A 10,254-nucleotide genomic window follows, 5' to 3' on the forward strand; every position below is an offset into this window, starting at 1 on the left:
TCGTACACCGATGAATGGGACAAATTAAAGTCCCCTCCAACTATCAGGAATTCGTTGGGCGTTTGAAACAGGCATGCAAATACCTTGGTGAGAAAGTTAATTTGATGGGAATTTGGGGCATGGATGGTGCATAGGGTGACCATTTGAGTCTGCCATTTGCCGCGTAATATAATGTAGTGTCCCCTAGGGTCAATATAGGACTCGAGACATTGAAAGGGTGAACCACGCTTGAAAAGGATAGCCACTCCCGCGTGTTTACGGGGGTTAAATGCCTGATAGATTTGAGGGTAACGTCTGGAGGCGAACGCGAAGGAGTCCCCTTTGTTAAAGTGAGTCTCCTGAATCATAATAATGTCTGCCCCAGAATGCCTAAACTCAGTGAGCGCCAGACGTCTCTTCCTGTTGGAGTTCAACCCGTGGACGTTTAATGACATTACCTTAGCCATAGTGATGGGTATATGGAAAAAAAAAGATACTTAGCTGATCCAGTCGCTGGAGTGCCATGGTGCCAAAGTGAGGAGGATGCCGAGAGCTGATAGGCCATGTGGATGATTGTCGGGTTAAGGAGCCGAGCCAGGGGAAGGGTAAGGAAGGGGAAAGTAGAGGCAGGAAGAGTAGAGAAAGACAAGTCAATAATGTGCGCAATAATCATATTAGACATTGCATACAAATTCTGCATGTCCTGCAAAACGCAGGATTAACTAAGTTCCAGTAGGTCCAACCGGCCAGAAGTGAAAACAACAGGCCGGGAAGACGTAAGGAAGTAAAGGGAGAATACTCTAGAGACAATAATAAAACTTTAAAACCTAGGGAACTCTAGGCAGTAAACCACCGGGGGGTCCAGTGAGCGGAAAAACAACCACTCTCAGATCTTCAATCAGAAGTGCCCATTACGTTTTGCTGAGAAAAATAACAGTGGGGGTCCTAGGGGAGCAAGAACATATGTTAAGGGGTGGGCCAAGGAGATCAGCCTAAGGGATGTGCTTTTTTGGCTGAGAGAGTCAAGTACTGAGAACTTGTTCTCTATAGTCCTTTTTAGACTTGGCAGTCTTATGGGGGGAGCCTTGACCCTGAGAACGCTTGGTCGGAGGGACCCTCTGCCAGACTGAGGGAGGAGAGGGTGGGGTGGTGAGCAAGTCCCAGTCCTGGAGCCGGGGGACGGGGAGCCCCAAGGTATCACAAAAGGCCTCCAAATCTTCGGGGTAACGTAGAACAGCTGACTGTCCATCTCTCTGTGCTGTTAGGCTGAAAGGGAAACCCCATCGGTAGATAATATCTTTTTCTTGCAGCAAAAGAAGAAGGGGTTGCAGGAGCCTACATTTCTGCAATGTAATCCATGAAGATCTGGATAAAATTGGATTTGTGTATTGGCAAAAACCACCTTCCGAATGGATCGAGCTTTTCGCATGATGTCCTCCTTTAGCAGGTATGAGTTGACTTTGCAAATGACATCTCGTGGTTTAGAGACCGGTCCCTTAGGACGCAAAGCACAATGAGCCCTGTCCATTTCTATGGGTTTATTTGGGGGATCTCCCAGGAGGTAATTAAATAGGGTTTGCAGAATGGTGTGTAAGTCCTCTGGACCTTCCGATTCAGGTAAACCACTGATTCGGATGTTGTTCCCTCGCCCCCTATTATCTAAGTCTTCTACAAGGCGTTGCATATCCCTCAACAACATACGATGATCTGCACCTTGCAATTGGGTACGATGCACTGCTAGTTTGGTTTCCTGGATTTCTTCCTCCGCATTTCCACCCTGTCAGCCAGGTGTTTAAAATTAGCTTGTAATACTTGGATTTCAGTTCGGCAAGTAGATTTAACATCTTCAATTAATTGCCTAAAATCCTCCTTGGTCGAGATGGCTTGAAGATAATCTTGCCATGAGGGAGGCGGTTGATTATGGGGTCTGGCGTCTTCTGGCGAGGGGCATATTGAAAAGCAGGAGTTTGCTGATGTGGCAAAAGAGTCTCGGTTTGAGCCTGGGCTGCTGACCATGGCTGTAGGCCCCATGTGCTATTCTCCACTGAGGGCTGTGGTTGCAAAGGAGGTCGTCTCAGCGTGTCCCCCATGACCATAGAGAGCAAGGGGCTAGCAGCTTGGGCATATGTAGCAGTACTGTCCCGATCCCTCCTTACTAAATCAGAGCCCCTGGAGCGAGATTGCCTTTGTTCCTTAGGGGGAGCTGGGGCCTGGTAGTAGGCCTGCTGTGGCATGTGTTGCCTCTGGAGATCTGCTGAAGGGAGCCCGGTGTCCTGCGAGTACAGAGGAGCTGGCAGGGGGGAAAGTCCTCCAAATCCTCAGAGGAGGTGGGGGAGCTGGGGGCCGCTGCCGACATGCCTGCATCCGAGGCCGTCCGCAGCAACTGTGGAAAGGCGTCTGTGCACTGTGTGCAGGAGGCTCCAGTGAGGCCTAGTGGAGCGGCCTGTGTTCCCTGGAACAGCGCCTCCTGGGCGGCTGAATGGGGGGAGAGACTCACTGTGCCCTTCGATGCGGTCTGCGGACCGGGTGAAATCCAGTCCAGTGGAGGGGAACTCTATGAATGGGTTAGAGCCTGGCGTCCCGGTGACTGAGTCCTCGTGGAGAAGGTGGAGGAGGCCGCCGGCGCCATTTTGTCCATCCCGCCGGCCGGCATGGGAGGGGTGTAAAATAACCCATGAGGGTCACCGATGTGCCGGACGGATTCTGGGATGATCCCCGGGCTTTAGTGGATCGGGTTCTCCTTGAACCACCCATGTGCAGGTGAAGTTAAGTCCCCAAATTAGGCCTTGTAGCTGTGGGCTGAGAGAACGGCTCACACGTCCATACAGGTCGGCTTCCGATCACGCCCCCAACACCATCCCTTTTAAGAGCCTAGGCCATGACAGATCCTCTTTGTGGGGAGATCTGGGGTATATTAATAAAGCATTCTGTATTAAATCCTGGATCTCTCCTCTGCCCTCAAAAGAATCTTATCAAGCCAAGATTAGCTTGATAAGATGCTGTTACAAGCCACTAATGACTTTTTTTTTCCTTCAATAGATTTTTATTGTTTTAAATCAAGTACAGATAAATACAATGTGCACATTGTACATTTTCATTGGAAATCACATAGTATTAATGAACAGAAATATATAAGTAAAACTACTAACAGGAAAATTTTATAGCAAGACTCAATCAGTAAATAAAGGTTTGTATATATATATATATAAATGTTATGTTATATATAAATGTTGTTATTGTCCCCAGGAACCCCAAATGGGATCTCTTTTGTTGCCTGGGGACAATGTTATGGTTATATTGTATATATATAACCTGTATTCCAACAATGAGTATACAATTGAATTCAATTGAATTCTAACTTGTTACCGTATCATGTCTGGATCAACTAAGGTACAGCTCTGTTAAAGAAATTTTTCAGCTCTTGCCCAGCTCTCCCATGGAGACCACTGGATCTTGTGCTTATGCAGGTAATCACCACTAGAAGTCATTGTCATTTCGTAACCATAGTGTGTGTTTACCAAGTCTAAGGTTTGCTCTATGGTTGGGGCCTTTGTTGTTTTCCATAGCCTAGTTATGCTCAGTCTAGCGACCAATAAAATATGTGTCACCACATGTCTGGTGGGGTGGGGTAGCTGGTCTATGTTTAGGTTTAAAATCGCTAAGTCAGGCGTAGGGGGTATGTGGTGGTTGGCTATGTCCGATAGAATACGAAAGGTAGTTTTCCAATATGTTTGGAGAGAATTGCATGCCCACATTATGTGGAAAATATCCCTTTGGCCGAATTACATCGCCAACATTTGTCATTAGTGATTGAGGTGAACGATGCCAGTTTTGATGGGGTTAGATACCATCTCAGAGACAGTTTTTGGGTTATTTCCCAGAGTTTAGAGCATTTAGTGGCTTTGTAAATAGATCGTAGTGCTTGTTGCCATTGGTGGTTCGTGTATGTGTTCCCCAAGTCGTGCTCCCAATGAGTGTGTGTAGACGACTTGACGAATTGGAGCTTCTGCTGAAGTATGTTATAAAAGAGGGATATTCCTTTAGGTTTGTGAAAGGTGTTGTTTAGGTGTTCCCAGGCCTTTGGATGGACCGTGTATAGAGGTAAGTGTATCTGTTTCAGGCAATGTTTGACTCTTATGTAAGTAAAGAACTCGGTAGGAGGGAGTTTAAATTCACTTTGGAGGAGTTGAAAGGATTTTATGTGGGATTCTCTGAGAAGATTATGAATGTGCACTATTCCAAATTTGGGCCATCTGAGCAGAGGTAGATCTGGTGAGAGATGCTGGAAAGATTGTATAGGGATTGGTATCCCTGGGTTGGTGGAGTGTTTGGTGTTGTCATGGATCAAGATGATCCAAGCTTTAACTGAAGCTATCATGGTGGTAGGTAGCGCTGAAGGAATTTTATTTCCCAAGGGAATGCTCATCAACCATTCTTTCAGATTTGGACGTACCAACGACAGAGTTTCCATTTACTCCATAATTTAGAAGGATCTGGGCGGAACCCTTTAGTAAGTTGATCTAATAATGAAACAGTGTAATAGTCCTCAAACTCTATTGTTCCTGAGCCACCCGCTAATTTGTGTTTCATAAGCTTAGAGTGTGCACACCTTGGTTTAGACCCTTTCCATATGCATTTATTGAATAAGGTTTGGAGAAATTTAAAGATGTATTTAGGAATGGAAATAGGGAGGGTTCTGAATAGGTAGAGGATTTGTGGAAAATGGAGCATTTTAAAAGCTGCAAGTCTCCCAGACCATGATAACTCCTGTTTAGTTATGGATTGGGTATCTAGGTGTAGTTTGGCGAGGAGACATTTGTAGTTATCTGAGAAAAGGTATTTGACAGTTCTAGTAAGGTGGATCCCTAGGTAGGGGATGCTTCTGTCCGGCCAGGAGAACAGATATTGCGTCTGTAGCAAAAATTTTGTTGTGGTGTCAAGTTTGAGATCTAGAATATGGGATTTGGATGCATTAAGTTTATAATAGGAGACCTTTCAGAACCATTCTAGTAGTTTGTGTGCTTCTGCTAAAGAGTTTGTTGGGTTGGACAGTATCAGGATGACATCATCCGCGAAAAGACTTATTTTATGTGAAGTTGTTCCTATTGTCAGCCCTGAGATTAAGGGGTTCGAACGTATGTGTTCTGCCAGGGGTTCCATTAGTAAGTTGAATATCAATGGTGACAGGGGGCATCCCTGGCATGTGCCATTGGTTATATTGAACGATTGGGACAACATGTCTGCGGAGTAGACTTGTGCAGATGGATTGGTGTAAAGTGCCAGAATGGCCCTATAGATATGGTCTTTGAATCCAAACTTGGTGAGTACTTTTTGGAGATATGACCAGTGAACCCTGTCGAACGCCTTCTCTGTGTCCAAAGAAAGCAGCAGAGAAGGCGTTCTGCCGGACCCAGCATGATGTATTAAGTTAATCATACGTCTTGTAGCATCGGGGGCCTGTCTGCCTTTGGTGAAACCTGACTGATCCAAATGTATGAGTTCTGGCATTATTTCTAGAAGGCGCCTAGCAATGGTTTTAGCATAAATTTTCACATCCAAGTTTAAAAGTAATATGGGACGGAAGTTTTGGGGGGAGGTTGGTTCCTTCCCTGGTTTTGAGAGTGTTACAATAATAGCGTTCAACGTTTCTCTAAGGAGATTAGAAGAGGAGGCAGCATTGTTGCAAAATTGAGTTAGGTACGGGAGTAGTTGACTGGAGTATTTCTGGTAATATTCCCCTGTTAGGCCATCTGGTCCAGGGGCTTTCCCAGGAGGAAGTGATTTTATGGTTTCTAGAATTTCCTGATCAGTGAAGGGTTCATTCAGAACGTCTAGTTGCGCGTCCAACAATTTGGGGAGTGTAATTTGTTGTAAAAATGCGTCAATATCATCATGGGAGGGATGTGGTGTGGAAGAGTCTCTGCTGATATTGTATAGATCACTATAATAGTCGCTAAACGCATTGGCTATGTCTTGTGGATTAGTCAACATCTGCTTAGTATGCGGATGGGTCATGTGAGGTATCTTAGTTTTGGTCCTTCTCCCTTTCAAACGCTGTGCCAATAATTTCCCTGCCGTATTGGAGGTAGAATAGTACGTAGCTCTAATTTTCCTTTGTACTTGTTCAAAGGAGTTGAGGAGTGGTGTTCTCAACCCCTGTCGTAGTGACAACAGTTGGGCCAGTCGTTGTGGATTTGGGTCAGTTTTTTGTTGGGTGTCAATCTGGGCAATTTGAGAGGTCAGATCGTCAACACACTGCGTCCTCTTTTTTTACAGAGATGACTTAGCTTCATTATGATACCTCTAACGACAGCCTTATGTGCATTCCACACTATGGCGGGACCCCCCACCGATCCACTGTTAAGTTCAAAGTATTCTTTTAGATGCTCTGTAATTTCCTGAGAGTAAGTTGGGTGTTGCAATACATAATTGTTAGCACGCCAGAGAAATGTATTCCTCTGGTGGGCATTGTCAGAAATAGAGATCGTTATGGGAGCGTGGTCAGATCACGACATGGTGTGGACTAAAGAAGCACTGATTTTTTGTAAGAGCCATTTATCCATAATAAACATGTCTATTCTCCAGTAGGATTTATGGTGTGAAGAGAAGTATGTGTAATCCTTTTCCGACCCGTGATGGCATCTCCAGACATCAAATAAGTCCTGTGATGTGAGGAATTGCTTCAGGGGGGAATCTCTCTCCGTTTTGCTGCAGAAGTAGTATATATATATATATAATATATTATATTATATATTTATATATATATATAATATATATATATATATATATATATATATATATATGTATATGTATAATATATATATATATATGTATATTATATTATATATATATATATATATGTATATGTATATATATATATATATATATATATGTGTATATATATATATATATATATATATATATATAATGTGTATTATATATATATATATACTATATACTATATATGTGTATATATATATATATAATATATATATATATACTATATATATACTATATATATATATATATATACTATATATATATATTATATATTATATATATATATATATATATCGACTACCAGGTTAAAGTCACCACATATAAGTAGGTGGCCTTGTTTAGCTTCTTGTGCTCTATGCACGGTCTTCCTTATAAAGGACATCTGTCGGGTGTTAGGAGCATATATATTTAACAGGGTATATTTGACATTGTTGATGGTACAGAGTAAAATTAAGAATCTACCCTGAGGGTCAGAAATCTCCTGTGTTAGTCGGAAGGCTATATTGTGTTTAATAGCAATGAGGACTCATCTTTTCTTTAACGTGAAAGTAGAATGATAGATAGTGGGGTATTTTCTATTGGAGCAGAGGGATGTTGATTGGGACAGTAAATTAGTCTATTGGACACAGATAATGTCACTTTGGAGTTTTTCCGCAATGAGCCATAGAGAATGCCTTTTAGCTGGATAATTGAGTCCCTTTGCATTCAGTGATAAAATGATAAGCGGCATGTCTGGGTAACAGTGGTTTGTGAAGTGGGAGAGTAGATGGTAAACACTTACCAGTAATGTGGCAGCAGTCGAGTTGTAGAGAGTTGTAGAGGGGGAAACAGTTAGTAATTAGCAAGAACTAAGTGTTCAACAGTGAACATTGAGCAGTGAGGGAGAGTTATCATTGTTGATGTCGGCCTGTCATGGTCAGGTAGTAATCCGGGACTGATATCCTTTGGTTCCTTGGTGACAGCGAGGTTGTGGCGTTTTGCGTTGTGGTAGAGGCGGTGTAGTATTAGCCGGGGGTTCTAGGATTATGCCGCATTCATGTAGTAGCTGCATTCCCTTCTGCAGGTTACTGACAATGTGGGTGGTGCCATTTTTCGATATGAGGAGTGTCGCAGGATATCTCCACTTGTACACGATTTTGTGATTGTGGAGTCCTTTTGTAATAGGGTTCAGATTTCTCCTGAGTTGAAACGTGTACTTGGAGAGGTCTGGGAATATCTGAATTCCATCATACGGGCAGGGTAGTGGAGATTTATTCCTAGCCTCATACATCAGTTTCTCTTTCATGTGAAAGAAGTGTACCCGCATGAGTACATCCCATGGTACTGTTGCCGCCAAGTGAGAGGGCTTCACTATTCTATGTATCCTGTAAATGATAATATCTCTGGGTGAAGCATCTGGTAGAATGGTATGTAAAAGATCTCTGGCGTACTTTGGCAGGTCTGCTGGCAGTACATTCTCAGGGACCCCCCTCAGTTTCACGTTATTGCGTCTGGAGCGGTCCTCCAAATCGGCCAGCTTGGCCCGGACCCATTCTTGCTCATCCTTCACCTCCTCATAAGTGTCAATCAGATCATTTACTGTGGTTGTGCATTCTGTCATGCCCTTTTCTATGGTAGTAACCCTTTGATCTATCGCACTCATATCTGTATTGATTTTATGAAACAGAGAGGAGAGATCTGTCATCAAAGATGTTTTCAGGGACATAAGCATATCTTTCAGGGTAGTATCCATAACTGGTTGCCCTGAGGTGGGGAAAGAGGCAATGGAGCTGTGCAAGGCCTGCTTAGATTGAAGCGTATTGAAGGCCTGTGTTATAGAGGCTGCCTGGGGCTGCTTTGAGAGCGGTGCATCCATCCATATCCTGGATTTGGCTGGGCTGTTAGTAAGGAGATCTGACTCTGTGTCTTGTGTGGGGGATAGGGGTAGTGCTAACACGTCCATTTCACCCTGATGTTCATCTGGGAGATCTGTGTAAGCCTCCCACGGTGCGATGAGGCTGCCGCCATCTTGTGGATCACTGACCTGAGACTCCGGTGGAAACAGGAAGGTAGTGAGCTTTTTGGGCTGATGATCCCCCATGCGTTTACAGGACATCGTAGGTCGGTTTGTTTTGGAGTACTGGGGTAGAGATGGCTCCGATCCGCTGTGTCTGACAGGCTAGGAACGTTCCATTGTTCTCCCTCACTGAAGAGCTGTTAGTTCAAGCGGCCATCTTCGGCGCCGGCTAGCCACGCCCCCATCCGCTAATGACTTTTACAACCCAAACTGAAAGTGATAAAGTGCTCATCATTTCTGGTTTCATAGACCATAGAGATGATCAGGGAACTTCTATTCCTCCTTCATCTCTATGGTCAGCCATAGAAACTGCCGGTTTCAGTCCCGAGCTCCCCAGTGGAATGGGAGACCCCGGCAAGGTGGTGGAGGGCAGCAGGGGCAGAAACCACCTTCCACCAAATGTAAAAGTAATCCAGAGGCTGTACTCAGATTCCTTTTACATGATTGTGAATTGCAAGATGAAAAAAAAGATACTGGGGTTTGTCACTGCAGCTGCAGCCATGTCCCAGTGTAACCATTGAAACCCTAGGATGTACGGGTATGTCCTTAGGGCAGGAAGTGGTTAAAGAAATTAAATATTCTCTAAATCAGTAGTCTACAGTTTTATTACTTATGCGTTACAATAATCATTTGTATTAATTGCATATACAAACACATTCAGCTTTTTTTCCCTGTTGAAGCCTATTTCTTGTTTTCTCAGCTTGTAGCATTAAACCTCTTTTCCTCCAGACATAGAGTGTCCCCTTGTCTAATGATCTTAAAGTTAACAAGTTTGCGCCATGTTTACTATACAGAACATTTATATTTTTATACAAGATGATCATATCCCCCCGTCAAACCCTGTTCCCAAGAAAGAATACATTCAGATCAGTTCTCTTTGCTTATTACTGCTCAATAGGCCTATTGAAGGAGCAGTGGCTCCGAGTGCATAGCCTTCTCTCAACCTCCCTGTAAGCCCTCCTCCCTAGATGATCCCTCCCCTGGATACCAAACCCGGAAGCGGACGGATGACCTGTGACGTCACACACGCTCCACGTGCGCTCCACGCCAGCCCCTAGTCTCTTCCTGATGGCCACAGAAGGAGCTCCTGGCTGGTAATCCACCTTCTGCAGCCCAGCATCCCTGCAGCGTCACCACCACAGGATCAGAGGGAACACCAAGGACCACATACCTATACAGATGAGCCTTTTATATGTTTTTATCCTGTAAGTGTGTTGTTACCTGGTGTCATTAAACATCATCACCGCCACAGGATCAGAGGGAACACCGAGGACCACATACCTATACAGATGAGCCTTATATATGTTTTTATCCTGTAAGTGTGTTTTTACCTGGTGTCATTAAACATCATTTGTTAATACTACACTCAGGTTGCGCTTCCTTCTCTACCCCTCTCTCATCCATCACAGAGCCAGCTCTCTGAGGACAGCAGCCACCTA

This window comes from Aquarana catesbeiana, linkage group LG03, assembly GCF_042186555.1.
Source record: "Aquarana catesbeiana isolate 2022-GZ linkage group LG03, ASM4218655v1, whole genome shotgun sequence".
Classification (NCBI taxonomy): domain Eukaryota; kingdom Metazoa; phylum Chordata; class Amphibia; order Anura; family Ranidae; genus Aquarana; species Aquarana catesbeiana.